Consider the following 25,385-nt stretch of genomic DNA (forward strand, 5'->3'; position numbering starts at 1 on the left):
TCTCTGCTGCTCCCTCAGCCAAAAGCCACAACCCGGGTGTAGGTTTTAAGTTAATTTATGGCTGCACCATTATTGCAGCTGCTTCCAGCTTTCCTTCCTTCTTTCAGACTTTCCTAAACCCTGCCCAATGTATAAAATTAGGCTACTGGATCATTTTAAGACCAGGATAACTGGGTTGTTAAGAGCATAGGCTCAGTATCAGGCTGCCAGAACTCAAAGAGATTTGCTAGATTTCTAAACTTAAGATATCCAACATTTTAAGCCTCATTTTAAAATGGAGTTAATAATAATACTGACCCTTACAGGGTTGTTCAAAGGATTTTAAAAGTTAACCTTGGAAGCCCTCAGCACAGCACCTGCCATGTGCTTGACATTCATTAAATGTTAGCTCTCCTTGATGTTATCATCACTATCACTTTTTCAGTTGTACCTCACATACCTTTCCAGCAGCCAGAGAGAAGGCTGTTGGGAGCCTGTTAGGAGCTGGGAGCTTGTTGGGGATGTAGCATCTCGGGCTCCACCCCAGACTCCAGTGAGAGAAACGCTCTGGTTCAGTGGTTCTCAGCCTTGGCTGCACATTGCCATCACCTGGGGAGCGTTTAAAGCCCCAGACCAATTAAACAAGAATTTATAGGGGTGGAGCTCAGGCATCAATGCATTTAGAGTTCCACAGTTGATTCCAAATTGCACCTGAGGTTGAGGAACAGTGGTCCAGGTTCTACAGACTACCAATAGCCTCCAAAATCCCCAGCTCTAGGCTCTCTCTCTCTGTCTTTCACTGTAGCCAGAAATTCTTTTCCACCACATTTACCTGCTTATCCTTCCCTTAGTTCCCTCAAAGCACGCTTACCTTCAGATTCTGAACTCTAATTTTATAGGCCATAGCTCCTTTGTTTGAAAGAGGTTAAGCTGGTACTCAAACTCATTAGCCCTTTGCCACTTCTAGAGGATTTCTCACACCTGTGATTGCTGTAGCCCAGCATACAAGCCCATCAACACCACCTGCATTGATGTCCTTTACACTAAAATCAGCTAAAGTACAGGCTCGTACTTATTTTAACTCCATGAGAGGACACTTTCTAGAAACAAAAATCAACAATAAAATCCTTTATTTGAAAAAAAAAAAGTTTATCTAAAACATATTTCCAAGAAGATGGATTGTGATACATTATTTCTATTGCTTTCAGAGTTCCTTTACACTCATGGTCTTGTGGGATTGTCACAACAGCCCTTTAGAAGGTATTCTAAACCCCATGTTGTACACAAGGGAAGTGAGGTTCGGAGAAGTTAAGCGACGTTCCTATGTTCACATAACTAGTAAGTGGCTGTGCCAGGTCTCAAACATGTACCTTCTGTTATGTTTAAGGGCCTTTCTATCACATCATGCTCGAAGTCAGAAGGTCTAAAAAATTGTCGCTCAAACTCAGTGTTGGTTAGTGGCAGCTAATGAGAATGAAGTAGGAATACTGTAAGGTGTGCTTGTCTCTCCCTTTGCCTAATTAAATTGGGATGGGTAGCAAGGCCTGATCCCGAGGCCTAGAAATTTCCGTATAAGACACAAAGTGGAGATCTAAGACTTTCGGTCTTTCTTCAGTACTCTGACCTTAATTTATTCAAAAATTTGCAAGGCCTTGGTCAGGTTTTGGTGCAAAACCAGGGCAATAGTAGGCTTCTGTCAATTTCTTTGACCTGAACCTTAACTGTTTCCAACAGACCCACTCAGCCTGCCACCTCTTAGTGAGCGTTTCAGGAATAGAAGGGAAAAGACAAAGGAGATCTGTACCTAATAGAAAAACGAAAACAAGTTAATGACAAAGCATTGCTGAAAAGGTGAGAATTCGTTCCAGATTTTAAAACTGGCTCGTGAATGTATGATGGCTGTCAGTGTGAACACAACTCAAAATCCAGCTTTTTAAGACATAAAAACATGTCTCAATCCAGTTACTTCTAGCAACATATGGCAGCCAAAAGAGGGTCTTAACAAAATGAAGGGCCCAGAGTTTTTAGTTAGAAACACTCTCAGGCATCTCTTTGTGTACCTGTCTCTTCTAGGACAGCTTGTTGTAGAATGACATGGGTATGTATGCCTGTCCCAACCACACCCCACTATGCCATATCGGGGGACAGCCCCAGCAAGGAAAGACCCTCACTGTGCAGCCTGGCAGATAATCCGAAGAACTGACACGTAACCCTCTTCAGATTCATGAGTTCAGGGAAACTTACTGACATGGGCAAGCAGCTGCTCTCCAGCGGCGGCCAGCTGGAGTATTTTCCACAACCACCTGGCAAGGGACCCAAGCTTATACACCATTCCAGCTGGGACCAAGGCTCATTGTTTTTCTCATTGGGCAGTCAGTGTTCCCAGGGACTTCACATCCAGGCCCAGATGTTTTCCTTCTTGTTGCTAAGGCATTCTTTGGCCTTGGCTGCCGGCCCAGTCATGCCACTCCTGGCCTTGTACCTTAGCCCGAGTCCATCCTGAATTCATCCCCAGCATACTTTGGGGAAGAGCAAAGCTGACTCCATTAAGGAGGGGGTGCATATAGCTGAATAGTATTACCCTACAGACATCTCCTCTTTGTATTCTAGTAAAGCCTTATTCAGTGGATTTGTAAAATGTATACCACATGCACACATGAATACTTTTAACTGAATTGAAAAACATTTAAAAGACTTGTTATCTCTGCCCATTTCTTGGCACCAAGTGGGCATTCAAGGATTATTAATGAATGGATGAACACCTGGCTGACTAAGTGAACGAATAATTTTTTAAGTGAGCGTGATTTCCAAAGAGCCTACTTTATTTAGCAAACTCTCAAGAATTAAGGTTATTAAGACTAGCAAAATAAAAGAGCAGCCAGGTTACACATAAGTGCATAAGTGTTAGCTTTGAAGAATACCCTCCCAAACTTCATTCCACCTGAAGTCTCAGCATGTGCCCTCATTTGGAAATAGGGTCTTTGCAAGCATGGTTAGTTAAGATGAAGTCATACTGGATTAGGGTGGGCCCCAATTCAATGACTAGTGTTCTTAGAAGAAGAGAAAGCAAAGACACAGTTTATCTATATATACACATATATATACATACATACATACACGTGTGTGTGTATGTGTGTGTATGTGAGTGTGTGTGTAAAGCCCTGGTGACACAATGGTTAAGCACTCACCTGCTAACCAGAAGATTGGCAGTGGAAGCCAGCCAGCAGCAACACAAGAGAATGACCTGGCAATCTGGTTTCATAAAGATTACAGCCAAGAAAACCCTGTGGGCAGTCCTACTCTGTCACATGGGGTTGTTATGAGTCAGAATAGACTTGACAGCACCCAACAACACCAGATACATATATATATATGTATATATACACACACATATAATATATATATGGTTTTCTATTATGCCTTCCTAGTCTTTCCTTACCGAGAAAGTTGAGTGCCATAAATATATGTGTATGCTGGTTATCAGATATAGTATTTTTTCTTCTCAAAATGAATGAAATTATATTGCCCAGGGCCAAGAAAAGAAAATATTCTCAGAGGAGGTAAAGTATTATTTTTCTCAAGTTAAAAAGAGTAAGACCTTAAATTAAAGATCAATTTTAAGAAAAGGATTTGTATTATCTGAAAAATTGTAGACACAAAATGAGTTTCAGAATGAAATACAGATTTTCAAAGGTTAGAAGCCAGTATAATAAAGATAAAGCTATTGTCCTAGTTTAACTTTCTCTTTCCTTTTGTGTACTTCTAAGTGAACAAGAACCATTGAACATTAATAACTCTAATTCTTAAACTTATTTTAAATAAAGAAGCCAGAATTCTAACTTTAGAGGCAATTAGTACTTTATACTTTCAGTATGTTTACATTTAATCAGAACAGTGATAAAATGACACCTAGAAATTAAATAATAATTACGGAAATGTTTATTTTACTATTTTCTAGCATGCTGCTATTTGGAATGATAAAACTGACCCTCACAACCCTCACTATCCTCACTGTGGTAGCCCTGGTGGTGCAGTGGTTAAGAGTTTGACTGCTAACCAAAAGGTCAGCAGTTTGAATCTACCACCTGTGCCTTAGAACCCTATAGGGCAGCTCCACTCTGTCCTACAGGGTCTTTATTAGCCGGAATTGACTTAGCAGCAATAGGTTTGATTTATCCTTACTGTGAGGAGCCCTGGTGGTGCAGTGGTTAAGGCACTAGGCTATTAATCAAAAGGTCGGCAGTTAGAACCCACCAGCTGTTCTGCAGTGGAAAGGTGTGGCAGTCTGCTTCCGTAAATATTCAGGTCACTACGAGTCAGAATTGACTTGGTGGCAGTGGGTATCCTCACTGTAAAGCAAATTGTTTTTGTTTTTTTTTCTCAAGTCAGGTCCACAGACAATGCACCTTGTGCCCTCTTAACCTACCCACATAAAAATCAATAAAAATATTTATACATCTTGTGTTTTCTACTATTTACTTGGTAACATAATAGGTATTGTGTGAAGGAGAAAACAAAAAGTAAGTAACTCCTTCTGGAGTCCTTGGGTGACGCAAACGGTTGGGGCTTGAATACTAACAGAAAGGTTGGTTCAAACCCACCCAGAGGTGCCTCAGAAGACAGGCTTGGCAATCTGCTTCTGAAGGTCACACCCTTGAAAACCCCATGGAGCAGTTCTATTCTGCACACATGGGCTCGCCATGAGTCGGAATCAACAGCAATGAACAACAATAAAAATACATCAGTAACCACTCCCCTTTGGTGACCTATAAATAACTGAAACAAACTAAAAAAAAATTTAGCCACAGAAGATGCCTTAGGTTGAGCTCTCCAGAAGCAAAGCTTGAATCAAAGATTTGTGTGCAAGGAACTTATTTAAGGATGTGTTACCAAGAGAACCAATAAGGAGAAGAGGATGAAAGGGTTGGGTGGAAAAAGCAGGAAAGGAGAAGCCAAGCAAGGGTGCAATTTCAGACAAAGTCTCAGCTCAACCTAATTTCCGAGGGTGCCCGGGGGTGTGCATCACACTGCAGTTTGTCCTGCCTCCAGGCAGGATGCTGGGCTTTATGATTATGCTCCAGTCAGCCACTGGCAAATGGGCCAGCCTGGGTGGAGGGAACATGTTCTCCAAAGTACAGCCAGCTCCCTGACAATACTACTGAGATGGCTCCAGTAACCCCAGGGCCATCTCTGAAGAAGGCCCATTTCATGCAAAGCATTGACTGTCCACTGCAGAAGGTAAGTCTGAATCAGAGGGGCCTTTGCTTGCTGCTCAGGTGTTCTGGAGTGGGATCCGGGAAAGGTCATGACTATAGGAAAGATCTCAGCAAGGTGATGTGTAATTCAGGTGCAACTTGTTTCCTTGCCTCCTTATAATGATTCTCAATCCATGGGCAGAAACCTCCCCACATCTGATTTTCTCGCATTTCTTTTGGTACCAAGGACCATTTTCCCATCCACTATACCTTGGCCCTGCCAAATACCCTTAACTTCCCTTATCCTGAATTTTCTCACATGTACAGGGAGGAAAAGCAATCTATATTGATGAGTTGCATTTTTTAAATTTATTTATTTGTTGTTGTTGTTGAAAATATACACAGCAGAACATATACCGATTCAATGATTTCTACATGTACAACTCAGTGATGTTGAATACATTCTTCGAATTGTGCAGCCACTATCTCCTTCCTTTTTTCCAAGTTCCTCGCCCATTAACATAAACTCACTGTCCCCTAAGTTTCCTATCTAAACTTTCAAGTTGCTGTTTTCATTTTGATCCCACATAGATAGTTCTTTAAAAGAGCACAGTGCTCAAGGTAGACATTCTGGACAATATACATTGTTACAATACCAATACCTGCATATAGCTATTTGCAGCCATATCAAAATTGTCTCTCCTTCTACATCAACCTGAGACCAGAAGAACTAGACAGTACCCAGCTACAACCAATGACTGCCCTGACAGGAACAACAGAGAACCTCTCAGGGAGCAGGAAAGCAGTGGAATGCAGACCTCAAATTCTTATAAAAAGACCAGGCTTAATGGTCTGACTGAGACTAGAAGGACCCTGGAGGTCATGGTCCTCAGACCTTCTGTTAGCCCAAGACAGGAACCATCCCCAAAGCCAACTCTTTAGACAGGGATTGGGCTGGACTATGGGATAGAAAACGATACTGGTGAAGAGCGAGCTTCTTGGATCAAGTAGACACATGAAACTATGTGGGCAGCTCCTGTCTGGAGAGGAGATGAGAGGGCAGAGAGGGTCAGAAGCTGGTCAAATGGACATAAAAATAGAGAGTGGAGGGAAGGAGTATGCTGTCTCATTAGAAGGAGAGCAACTAGGAGTATATAGCAAGTTGTACATAAATTTTTATATGAGATACTGACTTGATTTGTAAACTTTCCCTTAAAGCACAATAAAAAATTAAAAAAAAAATTGTCTCTCCTTGAGGTCGGCACAAATGGACTAAACCAAAAGCAAAGAAGTTTCCTGAATAAACTGAATGCTTCGAAGGCCAGAGTAGCAGAGGCAGGGGTCTGGGATCTGTGGATTCAGGGGACATCTAGGTCAACTGGCATAATAAAATCTATTAAGAAAATATTCCACATCCCACTTTGGTGAGTGGCATCTGGGGTCTTAGAGGCTAGCCAGAGGCCATCTAAGATGCATCAATTAGTCTCAATCCACCTGGAGCAAAGGAGAATGAAGCATACCAAAGACACAAGGTAATCATAAGCCCAAGAGACAGAAAGGGCCACATAAATCAGAGACTCCATCAGCCTGAGACCAGAAGAACTACATGGTGCCCAGCTACAACCGAAAACTGCCCTGACAGAGCACACGACAGAGGATCCCTGATGGAGCAAGTGAGTAGGGGGATGCAGACCTCAAATTCTCATAAAAAGACCAGACTTAATGGTCTGATTGAGACTAGAAGGACCCCAGAGGTCATGGTCCCCAGACCTTCTGTTAGCCCAAGTCTGGAACCATTCCCAAAGCCAGCTCTTCAGACAGGGATTGGGCTAGACTATAAGATAGAAAATAATACTGGTGAGGAGGGAGCTTCTTGGCTCAAGTAGACACACGAGACTATGTGGGCAGCTCCCGCCTGGAGAGGAGATGAGAAGGCAGAGGGGGACAGAAGCTGGCTGAATGGACGTGGGGAATACAGGGTGGAGAGAAGGAGTGTGCTGTCTCATTAGAGGGAGAGCAACTAGGAGTACATAGCAAGGAGTACATACCAACATTCCTAGGTATGTATGAGTACCTGTGTGTATGTGGGGGGAAGGGGGAGACTGTCATATGCATAGAGTTTTTAGCTTACAAAGATGTACACTTTGGAAATAAACCCTAGAAGAAAATGCAGTAATTTGCCCAGATGGAAATATTACACAGACTCATTCCACATCCCCTTACACTGTATCCTCAGCAGACTGGAAATTATTCTCAAGGCTGCAGCCCAGCGGCCACAGTCAGATCAGCCTGAGGACCAGGAGGAATCAAACCAGGACCCCGAGGCCAAGCACATTTATTTTCAGAGCATTAGTAAAGGATGGAGCAAAGGGAAGGTGAGATCTCCCTTTGGTCTCTCGGGTCTAATTTTGGCTCTCCAGTTCTATAAAAGCTACTTAGGACACTATGTATTTAATAGGAGCTAAACAATCTCTCCATGCTATCTCTGATTCTGAAAAATGAATCTAGAAATCAAAGCCACAAATCTCTTTAAAACTGCCTCCCAACAGAAACAATTTCTTAAATGATTTTTGTTGGAATAGTAGGTCCAATAAAATAAATCCAGAGATGCAATAAACCTTTTCAAAATAGAAACAGAAAAATAAGTCAAAATATTAGAGCAGAGAAAACCGAGCTGCTCTGTGCTCCTCTTTTTGAACTCCTGCTTAAGATTCTGGAGGGAAAGGAAATGTCTCCCAGTGAGCACAAAGCATTTTTATATATGTCGCCCCATTTGATCCTACAGTGACATGGGAGATAAGCAGGAAGGTAACATCAGATCAGAGAATTCACCAAGTATTTTGCCTGAGTTTGAAATAAGTGAATAAAAAAACAAATTCTACTTTACAGCATTTCTTATATGTAGGCATCTGATTCAAATATCCAGTAGATAAAGGTAAATTTGGTTTAGGTTAATAAAGTCATACCATAAAGACATGATATAAGGCACAGTTCTAACACAAATATATCGGTGTTGTTAGATAAAACTTTAAGTTGTGTTCTTCATAACTTATGGTCAGTAAGTAAATACAAGGAGTCAAAGGCAGAACTAGAAGCTGGTTTCTAAAATATCAATTGCCCTGTATTATACTCCAAAATAAAGAACTGGAACCTACACTTTAAATCCACAAATGATCTAGCTTCGTAGGCTCTTAGAAGAGTTAGAAGGATAAGTTCTCCTAGCTTTCCTTCTCTCCTGCTATTTCTTCTGTCCAGAAAATCTGGCAGTCACATAGGTAAGGGTGTGTATAAATCAGAGTCGAGAGACAGGTATCACACCAGTGTGAAGGTCTTTTGATGTGTTAACCTAGCTAGGGTCCACAACCAAAAAGCAAACCAGTTGCTTTCGAGTAGATTCCCACTCATGGTGGCCCCATGTGTCAGAGTAGAACCGTACTCCAAGGGGTTTCCATTTTTTGGAAGTAGATAGCCAGGCCTTTCTTTGGAGGTACCCCTGGGTGGACCCAAGCCTCCAACCTTTCAGTTAGCAGCTGAGAGGTTTAACATTTGTACTACCCAGGAACTCCCTACTAGAATCCAGGCCCCAATTATTCAACGAAACATGAATTAGGCGTTGCTGTGAAGGTATTTCTTTTGTGTGTGTGTGAAGGTATTTTGTAGCTGGAACCGACATTCATAATCAGATAACTCTCAAGAAGATGATCTGGGTGGGGCTGATTCAATCAGTTGAAATGCCTTTAAGCAGAGCTGAGCTTTCCCTGATGAGGAAGAAATTTCTCCTGTGGACAACAGCTTCAGCCTTGCCCGAAAGTCCCAGCCTGCCTTCCCTGACAGCCAGTCCTATGGATTCTGGACTTGCCTAGCCAGTCTCCACAGCCACACGAGCCAGTTCCTTTGTGATAGGTCTCTTGATGCATATCTCTGATGGGGTTGGCTTCTGTGGTTGAACCCTGACTGATATAACAGTTACTTGCACAGTAAGAATTTAATATATATAATTAAGCTAGGTAACTGAAAGGGTAAAAAGAGAACTCTGAGGTATCAGAGGTGCAACTGAAGGAAGCAGATCCCCGCTGCTCCTGCTCAGGGCACAAGGGAGGAGGTTAGAATTATTACAATTTCCAAACTTGGACAAGACACGTGGACTGGGGAAAGCCCTCTGAGGAGACAGTGCTAGCTGGATGGTGCTGGTGTCTCCGACTAGGCATGACAAGTCTGGTTCTGAGAAAATGGCAAAAACTGAAAATTGGCTTCAGCTGCTGCTACAGGTAGGCATTGGATACTGCTAGAATGAAAAAGAGGCTAGGGTGATTATCCTTGTCTGTCAGCTTATTGTACTGTGATCACTTACATGTTGCTGTGATGCTGGAAATTATGCCACTGGTAATTCAAATACCAGCAGGATCAACCACAGTGGACAGGTTTCAGTGGGGCTTCCAGACAGACACAGAATATGTAGAAGAACCCAGTGATCTAGTTCTAAAAAAAAAAAAAGCCAGTGAAAACCTCATAAATAGGGGCAGAACATTGTCTTGTATAGCGCCAGGAGATGAGCCCCTCAGGTTGGGTGACACTCACATTATGACTGGGGAAGAACTACTTCCTCAAAGTAGAATTGATCTTAACAAACCAAATCAAGTGCCTTTGGGCCGATGCCGACTCATTGCAACGCTATAGGACAGAGTAGAACTGCCCCACAGGGTTTCCAAGGAGCAGCTGGTGGATCTGAACTGCCATCCTTTTAGTTCGCAGCCAAGTTCTTAACCGCTGTTGACCTTATCAACGTGGATAAAGTAAAGTTTTTGGGACCTTCATTTGCTGCTGTGGCATGACTCAAAATGAGAAGAAACAGCTGCAAACATCCATCAGTAATTGGAACATGGAATGTACAAAGTATGAATAAAGGAAAATTGGAAGTTGTCAAACATGAAATGTAACACTTGAAGATAGATATCCTAGGCATTAGTGAGCTGAAATTGACTGGTATTAAATAGGACAATTACACAGTCTATTATGCCTCGAATGACAAATTGAAGAGGAATAGCACTGGATTCACTGTCAAAAAGAACATTGCAAGATTATCCTGAAATACAGAGTTGTCAGTGATAGGATAATATCCATATACCTACAAGGAAGGCCAGTTAATACAACTATTATTCAATTTTTATCTTCAGTTCTTGAACATAGAGTAGCCGAATTGAATGGAAGAAATGATGAAGTAAAAGAGTTGAACAGAAGGTTTCAAAGGGTGGCTAGAGAAGACAATGTAAAGTATTACAATGAAATGTGCAAATACATTTGGAGTAAGAAAACCAAAAGGGAAAAACATGCTCAGCATTTCTCAAGCTGAAAGAACCGAACAAAAAATTTTATCTTTGAGTTGCAGCATTAAAGGATTCTATGGGAAAAAAAGAAGCCCTGGTGGGGCAGTGGTTAAGAGCTCAGCTGCTAACCAAAAAGTTGGCAGTTTGAATCCACCAGGTGCTTCTTGGAAACACTATGGTGCAGTTCTACTCTGTCCTATAGCGTCGCTACGTGTAGGAACCGACTCAAAGGCACCTAACAACAGGGTAGTTATTACAGAAATCACAAGGAGACAGGAAGCAAACAGCAGGAGCATGTCCTTTCTTTCTCCCCAAGCCCACCAGTCTCCCTCTAGTGCCCACTATTGGTGGAATCTAAAAAGAAACCAGCTGGCAAAGCAAAAATGAGCTTTGCAGAATCCATGCCCCAACAAAGCAAGACAGAGAGGCCTCGGTGGAGAGAAACTAAGATCCCCAGCTGACAGCTCCACCCCTGCTTTCAGCTGACAGCCAGAACCAACTTGCCAGCTATGGAAGTTCATTATCTTGGAAGGAAATCCCCGGGCCTGAGTTGAGCCTTCAGAACTGATACCATTTAGAAAAGAGATATATTGCCCCTGACAAACTGCACATTCATTAGCAAAATAAATGATCATTACTTTCAACTACTAAGTTTTGGGATAGCCTGGTACCAAGCAATAGATAACCTTCTGCCCTCTAGGCTCCTGTTCTCTGTGCCAAGCACAGTGCCTGAGTCGTTTTGAAATTAACATTTAATGAATAAAGGGAAAATGGATATACAAGGTCTTTTATAAGGTCAAATAGATAATCAAAACGTGCCTGAAATACAGTTTCGCAAGAACTAAACCTCTGGTCAGGAGCCCTGGTGACACAGTGGCTAAGAGCTAGGCTGCTAACCAAAAAGTAGGTAGTTGGAATCCACCAGCCACTCCTTGGAAATCCTATAGAGCAGTTCTGCAGGGATGCTATGAGTTGAATGGCAGTGGGCTTGGTTTTGGTTTTATACTTCTGGTCTGATGGGAAGTAAGATAAATATACCATTATAACATAGTTGAGAAAAAGTGCCTTAACAATTGAACCAGTGAAATGTTATGGTGCTAAAACACAAGCCTGTTTGAGAGCTGTACACTTTAGGAGTCTTCAGGTTCCAAGCAACAGAAAATCTGACTCAAACTAGCTCAAATGATATATGAAATTTATTGACTAACATAAACGTAAAGTCCTGAAAAAGGTTAGGCTTCTAGTGAGTCATGGCCACCAGACCGTGCTGTGGAATAGATTCCAACTCATAGCGACCCTATAGGACAGAGTTGAAAAGCCCCATAGTGATTCCAAAGGAGCCCTGGTGGTGCATTGGTTAGGCGCTAAGCTGCTAAAACAAAAGGTCGGCAGTTCAAACCCACCAGTTGCTACACGGTAGAAAGATGTGGCAATCTGCTCTCATAAAGATTACAGCCTTAGAAACACTATGGGGCAGTTCTCTGCTCGTAGGGTCGCTATGAGTCAGAATCCACTCTATGGCAAGGGGTAATCTTTATAGAAGCTGACTTTCACATCTTTCTCCCTCTGGGGGTTCAAACACACTTAACCACTGAGCTATCAGAGCTGCTTACACAAGACCTAGTTTCTCTTAATTTCCTCTGCTTTCTGTGGTTTCTACTTAAACCTAAATTTATATTCTTTGCAATTACAATATGGTAGTCAGCAGCTACCATATTGAGGAATTATATACTATACTTACTTTATAATGTCCAAGAGAAAGAGAGTATCTCCTTAGATAGCTTCCACAGAAGAATAATGAAGCTTCTTTCCTAGAAGCCCTTAGCAAATTTCTGCTAGCATCTCTGTCATAGCCTTTTCCTCAACCAATCGCTATGACCAAAGGGACTGAATGTGGTTGTTGGTTTAAGTCACTCAGAAACTGCTCCTGGAGTAAGGACCTGGAATACATGAGCAGTAGTATCTCAACAAAAATAAAGATACCTTTGCTGGCAAAAGAGAGAATTGGTGCTGGACATCTAAAGTACCCAGCAGATATATGTATAGAAAATGTGATATTGGAGATAGACATCGAAGAATGTGTGTGGTAGGGGCGCTTACTGGTAAAGGGAACTATATAACCAAAGCTCAAGGAAAATACAAGGAATACAGAGAAAATATCAAATAGCCTAGTTTTGTAGGAAGAACAAAGGAGTGTTTACCCTGAGAAACAATATTAATAGGTTTATTTGTGAGTTTTTAGGTACCTTTGAACTCCCTAAAATTACTTGCAAAATGTTGTTTATGGATACATGGGCATCTTCGCAGGGAGAAAGTTCATAGATTCTTAAAGGTGCTGGTAACAAAAACAAAACAAAAAATAGTGACAAGAACACAGTAATGCAATAAAGTCCACTAATAAGATAAGAGGAGTCCCTGGTTGGCACAAACAGTTAAGCACTCAACTACTAGCTGAAGAGTTGGCAGTTTGAACCCACCCAGAGGCAACTTGGAAGACAGGCCTGGCTATCTGCTTCTGAAAGGTCACAGCCTTGAAAACCCTATGGAGCAGTTCTACTCTGCACACGTGGGATCACCATGAATCAGAATCAACCCAAGGGCAACTAACAACAAGATAGGAGTAGGCTGGGTTATAATAATATTGTCAAAAGTCTTAAATGCCAGTGTGTAATGTTCGTACTTAATTGAAAGGCCGGCAAGGGTTCTTTAGAAAACAGATTGCAAAAAGAAGCTGACCTGGATGTGTCCTAGAGTAAAACTCTCAGTCTCTGTTAAAGTGAAACAAATTGAAAGCATAGGAAACATTCGAATGGGAAGATATCAGCCCACACAGAGTGAAGACCAAGGAAGCAAGAGTGGCTACTTCCCAGGGATAGATATAGGCCAGACTCAGAAACTAACAGTAAAAAATATTCTGATTGGCTAGCTAATGTAAGTTCTTCTGATTGGCAATTTTCAGTATATCATTAAGGACATGCCCAGGTAAGGTCTTTGTGTAAGGAGGACATGGCCAGACAAGTTCCCTGTGTAAGCACCTTTCTAAAAAAAAAAAAAAATTTTCTACATACTAGTTATTCTACTTTCAACTATGTTCTTCCTGATGGCAAGCTGCATCTGCCTTGAATACCCACCAACAGTCATGGGTCATCTTCTCAGAAACAGAAGCAGAGACTGGGACAAAATGGAATCTGCCTCAGCCTTTAAACCAGCTCTCTACTTTGGTTCAGTGCCTTCACTTTAGAGCTCCTGCCCATGACCTCCTGGGCACATTCCTGACCCCTTATTTGCTAGGAGTGGCTTTGGAGCAAAAGCCTGGTTGGTTAAGCAATTACTAGGGGGTCAGAGTCTGTTGGTTCCACCCAGCCAGAGGCCCAAGACCACATGACCATGAATGAGAAGATGTCAGTGTTACATTCTCAGGAATACAGAAGTAGGAGCTCCTAACAAAATTTAAGTCAGACCTGCTACTAGGCCAGCCACCCTAAATATGCCAGGCACCTCTGTTCTAAAGCTCTTATTCAGATGGACAATAGTAAGTTCAAAATAAATTAAACATTAATTAGGTGTATTGATTTTAAGATGATGGTGGGACAATGTCTTAAAAGGCAATTGGAAATGAGAAAACTGAAGCCCAGGATAATAGGTGAGGTATACACTGAAGGCACAATGTGGTAGTGTAGGAACAGAAGCCAACGTAGTTATTGGCATCTGGATACTAACAAAACAACAGATTCCACCACAATCTTTTTATTGTAGCTCATGTTATCGTTCCAGCATTCAGTTCTTGAGAACCTAAGTTCTTTCGTCTAACGAGAGCAGTGTGCAGGGAAATGAAATTGACTCGGCGGAGCTCATTTTGCATTAGCAGTGCTTTTCTTCATTAAAATTTAGGTTTAATTTGATATGGCTTTTAAATTGATACCGTGGCAATTAGTCAACATGCCTTTCTCATGAGATTCTTAGCTTCCCAACATGGCAAATTCTCATAATAATGCCTATTAATTTTACGAGGTCTTATAGTTTACTAAAGACCTGGTTGCACAGTGGTTAAAGCACTCAGCTGCTACTCAAAAGGTTGGCAGTTTGAACCCACCAGCCCCTCTGTGGGAGAAAGACATGGCAGCCTGCTTCCATAAAGATTTATAGCCTTGGAAATCCTATGGGGCAGACCTACTCTGTCCTCTAGGGTCACTATGAGTTGGAATCAACTCAATGGCAGAAAGTTTATAGTTTATTAAATAACTTTTCTAAACCCATTAGGAAAAAATAAATTGTACTGTGGGAAAACTCCCCAGGATTTGACTTTCCATGCTTTCTTCCCAATTAATGGCTTGTTAAGATCAAAATCCTATTCGATCATTCTTAAGTAGTTTTGTATAATATTAAACGTGACAATTGAATGGGCTACAATCAGATAAATCACTGGCACAGGTCGCAGTTGGACGAAAAATGACTAGTATCATATACTACCCAGTGACATTCAAGTACAATCTTTCATATGAAACTGGGCATGTTCAGTAGGTAATAAATAGACTTGTTCTATATTAGGCATTTGGGATTTGTCTTTAAATAGTAATTAAGTTCAATGCACTTACTAGTAAATAGTTGGGTATTACTGGGTATTTATGGAATGACATAGGGATTGGGAGGAAAAAAGAGCAACAGTGTGTCAATTATAGTCTGAATTCTAAAAACTATTTTCATTAAACACCATTCAAGTATTACCCCAGTACCTAGATTTCGACAGTCCCAATTCTTCCTTTTTTTTTTTCTTTTATAATCTTTTTTATAGTGGTAAATATATATATACCAAAATTCACCAATTCAGTGTTTTTTTACATGTATGATTCACATTAATTATGTTCATCATGCTGTTCTTTGCGGTATTACAGTTTATACTTACAATAAAAATAGGCACTTCAAAAAGATGCGGTACAGATGAGATGGTAAAGTTATAACACTGATACATTTGCCATCTGGGGAAGTCAGCCAATCCGCATTTTACTTTTTGGAGGGTGTCTTAATTATCTAGTGCTGCTATAACAGAAAAACACAAATGAGTGCTTGAACAAACAGAATTTTATTTTCTCACAGTTTAGGAGGCTAGAAGTCCAAATTCAGGGTGATTGGTGTAGAGGAAGGATTTCTTTCTCTGTTAGCTCTGGAGGAAGGGCCTTCTCTCTTTTGAGCTTCTGCTCCTGGGAGATCTTCCCGTGGCTTTGCATCTCTCTTCCCCCATCTCTGTCTCTTTGCTTCCTTGTGCCATCTGCTCCTTTTGTATCTCAAAAGAGATTGATTCAAGACACACCCTACACAAAGACCATCTCACTAACATAACAAAGAAAACCCATTCCCAAAGTGGGATTATGACTACAGATATAGGCGTTAGGATTTACATCACATATTTTTGGGAGATACAATTCAGTCCATAACGGAGTCCAGCCTAGCTCTTGTGCTATCAATATTCTATATCATAGTAATTAAGATTCAATAGGCTGAGCAGTGGAAACCCTGGTAGCATAGTGGTTAAGAGCTACTGCTGCTAACCAAAAGGTTGGAAGTTCAAATCCACCAGGTGCTCCTAGGAAACCATATGGGGCAGTTCTACGCTGTCCTATAGGGTCGCTATGAGTCAGAATCTACTCAATGGCAAAGGGTTTTTTTTTTTTGGCTGAGCAGTAGCATCTACCCCCTGATGGATATTTCTTAAGAACTTTCTTCAGTAGTATTGTGAAACTATTATTTCTCAATTCTTTCTCATTTTGGTTTCCATTTACACAGTTATAGAAAGGCAGTAAGGCTTAAAACCCAGAAGGCTTAGGACCCTGTATTAGGCCAGGTTCTCTAAAGAAGCAAAATCAATAAAGCATATAAATACATACATAGAGAGAAATTTATATAAAGGAAATGGCTCAAGCAATTGCTCATATGCAAGCTCAAGATGAAACTGAAGAAAAATCAGAGCAAGTCCAAAAGAGCCAAAATATGACGTTGAGTATATCCCACCTGAATTTAGAGACCATCTCAAGAATAGATTTGACACATTGAACACTAGTGACCACAGACCAGACGAGTTGTGGAATGACATTAAGGACATCATCCATGAAGAAAGCAAGAGGTCATTGAAAAGACAGGAAAGAAAGGAAAGACCAAGATGGATGCCAGAGGAGACTCTGAAACTTGCTCTTGAGCGTTGAGCTGCTAAAGCAAAAGGAAGAGTTGATGAAGTAAAAGAACTGAACAGAAGATTTCAAAGGGCGGCTCGAGAAGACAAAGTAAAGTATTATAATGACATGTGCAAAGAGCTGGAAATGGAAAACCAAAAGGGAAGAACATGCTCGGCATTTCTCAAGCTGAAAGAACTGAAGAAAATATTCAAGCTTCAAGTTGCAAAAGTGAAGGATTCCATGGGGAAAATATTAAACGACGCAGGAAGCATCAAAAGAAGATGGAAGAAATACACAGAGTCATTATACCAAAAAGAATTAGTTGATATTCAACCATTTCAAGAGGTGGCATATGATCAGGAACTGATGGTACTGAAGGAAGAAGTCCAAGCTGCTCTGAAGGTGTTGGCAAAAAACACGGCTCTAGGAATTGATGGAATATCAATTGAGATGTTTCAACAAACAGATGCAGCGCTGGAGGTGCTCACTCGTCTATGCCAAGAAATATGGAAGACAGCTTCCTGGCCAACTGACTGGAAAAGATCCATATTTATGCCTATTCCCAAGAAAGGTGATCCAACAGAATGTGGAAATTACAGAACAATATTGTTAATATCACACACAAGCAAAATTTTGCTGAAGATCATTCAAAAACGGTTGTAGCAGTATATCGACTGGTAACTGCCAGAAATTCAGGCTGGATTCAGAAGAGGACGTGAAACCAGCGATATCAATGCTGACGTTGGATGGATCCTGGCTGAAAGCAGAGAATACCAGAAGGGTGTTTACCTGTGTTTTATTGACTATGCAAAGGCTTTTGACTGTGTGGATCATAACAAACTATGGATAACACTTCGAAGAATGGGAATTCCAGAACACTTAATTGTGCTCATGAGGAACCTTTGCATAGATCAAGAGGCAGTTGTTCGGACAGAACAAGGAGATACTGAGTGCTTTAAAGTCAGGAAAGGTGTGCGTCAGGGTTGTATTCCTTCACCATACCTATTTAATCTGTATGCTGAGCAAATAATCCAAGAAGCTGGACTATATGAAGAAGAACGGGGCATCAGAATTGGAGGAAGACTCATTAACAACCTGCGTTATGCAGATGACACAACCTTTCTTGCTGAAAGTGAAGAGGACTTGAAGCACTTACTAATGAAGATCAAAGACCACAGCCTTCAGTATGGATTACACTTCAACATAAAGAAAACAAAAATCCTCACAACTGGACCAATGAGCAACATTATGATAAACAGAGAAAAGACTGAAGTTGTCGAGGATTTCATTTTACTTGGATCCACAATCAACAACCATGGAAGCAGCAGTCAAGAAATGAAAAGATGTATTGCATTGGGTAAATCTGCTGCAAAGGACCTCTTCAAAGTGTAGAAGAGCAAGGATGTCACCCTGAAGATTAAGGTGCACCTGACCCAAGCCATGGTATTTTCAATCACATCATATGCATGTGAAAGCTGGACAATGAATAAGGAAGACCGAAGAAGAGTTGACGCCTTTGAATTGCGGTGTTGGCGAAGAATATTGACTATACCATGGACTGCCAAAAGAACGAACAAATCTACCTTGAGGAAGTGCGGCCAGAATGCTCCTTAGAGGCAAGGATGGCGAGACTGCGTCTTACATACTTTGGACATGTTGTCAGGGGGGATCAGTCCCTGGAGAAGGACATCATGCTTGGCAGAGTACAGGGTCAGCAGAAAAGAGGAAGACCCTCAACGAGGTGGATTGACACAGTGGCTGCAACAATAAGCTCAAGCATAACAATGATTGTAAGGATGGCGCAGGACCGAGCAGTGTTTCATTCTGTTGTGCATGGGGTTGCTATGAGTCAAAACCGACTCGACGGCACCTAGCATAGAGAGAAATTTATATCAAGGAAATGGCTCAAGCAGCTGTGGAGGCTAGAACTTGGGCTGGGCTGGAGGCTTCTCCTGATTCATGTAGCCTCAGGGGCCAGCAAACCTAAGATCAACAAGTCAGAGGGCAGGGCACTTGCTCACAGCCTGCAAAGACGACAAAGACAGAAGAATCCCAAGATCTGCAGGCAAGATGGCAGGTAAGCTTTTAGTTCAAGTTCTGAGAACCGAAGGGCAAACAAACAGGAGCCAACTGCAGGACCCAGAGTGAGCAAACGCCCCAGACCTTGCCACAAAGTCCATTTATATTCCATGCAGGCCATAGCCCCAGGGAAACTCACTTTCAACTGAGTGGCTACTAAGGGCAGATCCCATCATGGAAGTGATCACATTATATCAAACCTCATCATGGAAGTGATCACATCATCATACAACTGGCAAACTACATCATAACTGCCAAACCACTGAGAATCATGGCCCAGTCAAGTTGACACACAACCTTAAAGATCACAGGCCATATCCCACACAGCATATCACCTGTACAGTAATCTCCTACATAAAGACTATAGCAAATAGAATAGCTTGGAGAACATTAACTAATCAAGTTGTTTGTGATATTTTTCACCTGGGATTAGTAGATAGCTGCCCAAATAAGTGTATTGGTATCTTTCAGATGTTGTTTCGGGAGATATGGCCAGCCTTGTTACAACTGACTGCATCTTACACAATCTTCTAATCTATCTCTAAAAAAGTCATGTAATTTCAGAACATATTTGGTTTTAGTCAATATTTAGTTGCATATCTGGAAAAAGCCATAAATGTGAAAACTAGCTTAAGTTGAATTCCCAGTGTTTTAGAAGACAAATCTAACACCATTGGCCACAACCAGCATATACCAAGGTCACACAATAACAAGTGAAAGAGTTTTTAATATGGGATAGATAAAAAGACTTTTCCACCACTCATCTGTCAGTTTGTCATACTGTGGTGGCTTGTGTGTTGCTGTGATGCTGGAAGCTATGCCACTGGTATTTCAAATACAAGTGGAGTCACCCATAGTGGACAGGTTTCAGGGGAGATTCCACTGTCTTCTGCTGGTCTGTCTTCCACTAGACAGACTAGGAAGAAGGACCTAGTGATCTACTTCTAAAAGAAAAATTGGCCAGTGAAACCTTTCAAATAGCAGTGAAACATTGTTTGATACAGTGCTGGAAGATGAGGCCTTCAGGTACTCAGAGCACTACTGGGGAAGAGCTGCCTTCTCGAAGTAGATTCGACCTTAATGACTTGGATGGAGTCAAGCTTTCGAGACTTTCATGTGCTGATGTGGCACAACTCAAAATGACAACAGCTGCAAACATCCATTAATAATTGGAATGTGGAATGTATGAAGTATGAATCTAAGAAAATTAGAAGTCATCAAAAATGAAATGGAACACATAAAGATAGATATCTTAAGCATTACTGAAATGAAATGGACTGGTATTGGCCATTCTGAATCAGACAATCATATGGTCTCCCATGCTTGGAATGACAAATTGAAGAGAAATGGCCTTGCGTTCATCATCAAAAGAACATTTCAAGATCTATCCCAAAGTATAATGCTGTCAACGATAGGATAATATCCATACGCCTACAAGGAAAACTGGTTAATACTGCTACTCAAATTTACACACCAACTACTAATGCTAAAGAGGAAAAAATTGAAGATCTTTAAGAACTTAATGCAGTCTAAAATTTATCAAACATGCAATCAAGTTACATTGATACTTACTGGTGAATGGAACAAGAAAATTGGAAACAAAGAAGAAGGACCAGTAGTTGGAAAATATGGCCTTGGTGACAGAAATGATGGTGGAGATTGCATGATAGAATTTTGCAAGACCAAAGACTTGTTCATTGCAAATACCTTTTCTTAAAAACATAAATGATGATTATATGAATGGACTTCACCAGAATACAAAGAAATACAAAGGGATCAAATCAACTACATCTGTGCAAGAGATGATGGAAAAGCTCAATATTGTTAGAACAAGGCCAAGGGCCGACTGTGGAACAGCCATCAACTGCTCATATACAAGTTCAAGTTGAAGCTGAAGAAAATTAGAAGGAGTGCATGGAGCCAAAGCATGGCCTTGAGTATACCCCACTTGAATTCAGAGATTATCTCAAGATTAGATTTGACGCATTGAACACTAAAGACCAAAGACCAGACAAGTTGTATGATGACATCAGTACATCACACATGAAGAAAGGAAAAAAGATCATTAGAAAGACAGGAAAAAGAAGAAAAGACCAAAATGGATGTCAGAAGAGAGTCTGAAACTTCTTTTGAATGTCGAGCAGCTAAAGTGAATGGAAGAAATGATCATGTAAAAGAACTGAAGAGAAGATTTCAACGGATGGCTTGAGAAGATAAAGTATTATAATGAAATGTGTGAAGATCTGGAGATAGAACACCAAAAGGGAAGAACGCACTCAGCATTTCTCAAGCTGAAAGAACTGAAGAAAAAACTCAAGGTTTGAGTTGCGATATTGAAGGATACCATAGGCAAAAAATTGAATGATGTAGGAAGTGTCAAAAGAAGATGGAAAGAATACATACAGTCACTTTACTGAAAAGAACTGGTTGACGTTCAGCCATTTCAGGAGGTAGCATGCTCAAGAATTGCTGATACTGAAGGAAGAAGTCCAAGCTTCACTGAAGGCATTGGTGAAGAACAAGGATCCAGAAATTGAAGGAATACTAATTGAGATGTTTCGACAAACGGAATCACACTGGAAATGCTCGTACGTGTATGCCAAGAAATTTGTAAGACAGCTAGCTGGCCAGCTGAGTAGAAGAGATCCATATCGGTTCCCATTCCAAAGAAAGGCAATCCAAAAGAATGGAGAAATTATTGAAAAATATCATTAATATCACACGCAATTAATTTTTTCTGAAGCGCATTTAAAAAAGGTTGCAGCAGTACATGGACAGAGAACTGCCAGAATTCAAGGCAGATTCAGAAGAGAATGTGGAACGAGGGGATAACATTGCTGATGTCAGATGGATCTTGGCTGAAACCAGAGAATACCAGAAAGATATTTACCTGTGTTTTATTAACTATGCAAAAACATTTGACCGAGTGGCTCATAAAAAATTATGGATAACATTGCAAAGAATGGGAATTTCAGAACATATAGTTGTGCTCATGAGGTCTATGTACATAGACCAAGAGGTAGTGCTTTGAACAGAACAAGGGATACTGCGTGGTTTAAGATCAGGAAAAGTGGGAGTCAAGGTTGTATTGTTTCACCATGATTTATCTGTATGCTGAGCAAATAATCTGAGAAACTGGACTATATGAAGAAGAACAGGGCACCAGGTTTGGAGGAAGACTCATTAACAACCTGCGTTATGCAGATGATACAACCTTGCTTGCTGAAAGTAAAGAGAATTTGAAGCACTTATACTGATGAAGATCAAAGATCACAGCCTTCAGTATGGATTATAGTTCAACACAAAGAAAACAAAAATCCTCACAACTGGACCAATAAGCAGCATTATGATAAACACAGAAAATATTGAAGTTGTCAAGGATTTCATTTTTATTTAGACCCACAATCAACATACATGGAAGGAACAATCAAGAAATCAAATGATGTATTGGGCAAATCTGCAAAAGACTTCTTTGAAGTGTTAAAGAGCAAAGATGTCACCTCTAGGACAAAGGCGCACCTGACCCAAGCCATGTTATTTTCAGTTGCCTCACGTGAATGCTAGAGCTGGACTACGAATTAGGAAGATCAAAGAAGAATTGATGCCTTTGAATTATGGAGTTGGCAAAGAATACTGAATATACAAAAAAAAAAAAAAAAAAAAAAACTTTTGCTGTCGAGTCGATTCCAACTCATAGTGACCCTATAGGACAGAGTAGAACTGCTCCACAGGGCTTCCAAGGAGTAACTGGTAGAATTGAACTGCTGACCTTTTGGTTAGTGGTTGAGCTCTTAAGCATTGCACCACTAGGGCTCCTTGAATATACCACGGACTGCCAAAGGAACAAACAAGTTTGTCCTGCAAGAAAGACAGCTGGAATGCTCCTTAGAAGAGAGGATGGCAGGACTTTATCTCACATTTTGGATATATTATCAGGAGGGACCAGTCCCTGGAGAAAGTCATCACGCTTGGTAAAATAGAGGATCAGTGAAAAAGAAGAAGACCCTCAACGAGATAGATTGACACAGTGGCTGCAACAATGGGCTCAAACATAGCAATGATTGTGAGAATGGCACAGGACTGGGCAGTGTTTAGTTCTGTTCTACATATGGTTGCTATGGCTTAGAACAAACTAGATGGCACCTAACAACAACAATAAGAACAAAAAGACTTAACTTTATATTTCAAAGAATATGCCCTTTAGAGCAGAGCTTCAGACTGGTTAATTATGGTCCCAGCATCTGCTAAGAATTTGCATTTCTCCTCCAGATATACTGAATCAGAATCTACATTTTTAACAAGATCCCCAGGTGATTCTTATTTATATCTCTTGTTAAAAGTATTATGTATACATAAGAATCACCTTAGTATCTTGTTAAAATGTAAATTTTGATTCATTACATCTGGGGTGGAAATGCAAATTCTCAGCAGGGGGAGAACTGTCACCAACTGGTTCGAAGCCCTGCCTTAGAGTTAACTGGTTACCGTGGTGGTGTTTCCAACTCACGGCGATCCCATATGTGTGAAAGTGGAACTGTGCTCCACAGGGTTTTCAATGGCTGATTTTCCTGGTTTGGATCACCAGCCCTTTCTTCTGAGGCACCTCTGAGTGTTCTCAAATATATCATTAGCAGCCAAGAGGTTAACCGTTTGCACCACCAAGGGACCATGTGATCTTACGGAGCCCTGAAAACAAAGGGGAGAGACGCTTCCCTGGACAACAAGTCATTTCCCTCCAGACATCATACCTGCAGTTCTAGCATTAGCCACAGGAGGATGGCTTTTCATCCAGGGTGGCAAGCTGATGTGATAGATGACCTTGGCCAGTAGAAGGGATAGAGCAAGAGAGAAGGAATTCACCTCTGCTTCTGCTAGGATAGAATATCTTATTTCTTATTACAGGTACTTTGCTTTCTCCTCATATCCCATTTATAGACAAATATAATAGGAACCAGAAAGATTCGGGGGTTGTTTTTGGTCACATAGGTTGTAGTAGACTCAGAATTCACAGATCAAAAATTTCTGACTCTTTTCATATTTCAAGTGACCTCAGCTTTTAAGAAAACGATCTCTTTAATGAAAGACTCAGGAATTATCTGCTGAGTCATACAGACTGCAAACAAGCCAAGTGAATTTTGTGGTGATTATATGAATGAGCTATCTGACATCATAATATTTTCTCTCAGAAATATGATCCTAATATACCACTCCCTAAAATGATCTTGGGCTTACTCAGGCCCGAAAATATTTTGGATTCATTTGCAAGTTTTTAAATCTGCTGGAGGCCTATTGTTGACTCTCTACTTAGTTTCACATGGTTAAATGACTTGAGTTCACAGCTATTTTTTATTAAAGGAAATGCATGCTTGCCTCTGGCTATGCTTCTCCATACTGAGAAGACTCATCTAACTGTATGAAGACAAGATTAGCCCCCAAAACCAAAAGTTCTGTTATTGCACATTTTTTTTTCTAAGGATATTGAGTTTGGCAGTTCTGTGACATGATAGACCTGTGCTGATTTCTCTAAGACAGAGGATGTAGGCAGGTTACAAGTGTTTCCAAATGGGAAAACTGTTGTGGGGGACAGGCAGATCACATGGTTTTTTAGTTCATTCATTCACTGTTTGGTGAAAATACATATAACAAAACACACCAATTATCTCTGTATTACAATTCAGTGGCATTGGTTACAGTTGTCAAGCTGTGCCACCTTTCCCAGCAACCTTCTCCAAACTGTTTCACCATCATTGACGTAAATTCACTCCTTCCCCCTAAGCTTCTCATCTATCCTTTTGAGTTGCTGTTAGCAACCTGATCTCATATAGATAATTCTTTAAAAGAATATAATACTTAATGCAGACATTCTTTTCTAATTAGGCTAAACTATTATTTGGTTCAAAGATGACTTCAGGGCATAGTTTTGGTTCAAGGTTTAAAGAAGTCCTCAAGGTAACACTTTTGGGAGTTACCTGGCCTCAATGGCTCCAGAAAGTCTTAATTCCACATGGAGTATTTTCAAGCCCTCCTCTCACCCTGCCCAATAATATTGTCTCTGTGCGACATAGAATATTGTTTGAGCCATACCTTCAAGAGGCTGGAACGTTGTTATCAATGAATCGTGTCCCTTCCAAAGCCACCCAAACCCAACCCATTGCTGTCAAGTCAATTCCAACTCATAGCAACCCTATAGGACAGAGTAGAACTGTCCCATAGGGTTTCCAAGGAGTGCCTGGTGCATTCAAACTGCTGACCTTTTGGTTAGCAGCTGTAGCTCTTAACCATTGCACAAACAGGGTTCCATCTTCAAAAAGATATGTTGAGATCCTAACTTCTGTGCCTGTGAATGCGAGCTTGTTTGGAAATAAGATTTCTCTTTTGTTGTCAGTTAAGTTTAAAGAGGTCATACTGGAGTAGGGTGGGTCTTAGTCCTAATCGCTTTTGAATGGCATCTTATAAAAGGTGAGAACAGACAGGAGAACAGAGTCACACACACTGGAGGATGACACCATGTGAGGGCCTGTCTACAAACCAAGAAACACCCAGGGCTGCCAGAAACCAAAAGAGACAAGGAAGGATCATTCTCTAGAGTTGACCAAAAGAGAGCATAACTCTGCCTGTGCCCAGAATTTGGATTGCTAACC

The 25,385-nt window shown here is 40.9% G+C and overlaps 1 pseudogene; it reads left to right on the top strand.

Moving 5' to 3' along the window:
- LOC126070281 (elongation factor 1-alpha 1-like) overlaps positions 1-25,385 on the top strand; it is a 52,172-nt pseudogene that overhangs the window by 12,437 nt on the left and 14,350 nt on the right.

The sequence above is a fragment of the Elephas maximus genome, chromosome 1 (assembly GCF_024166365.1).
Source record: "Elephas maximus indicus isolate mEleMax1 chromosome 1, mEleMax1 primary haplotype, whole genome shotgun sequence".
Lineage (NCBI taxonomy): Eukaryota > Metazoa > Chordata > Mammalia > Proboscidea > Elephantidae > Elephas > Elephas maximus.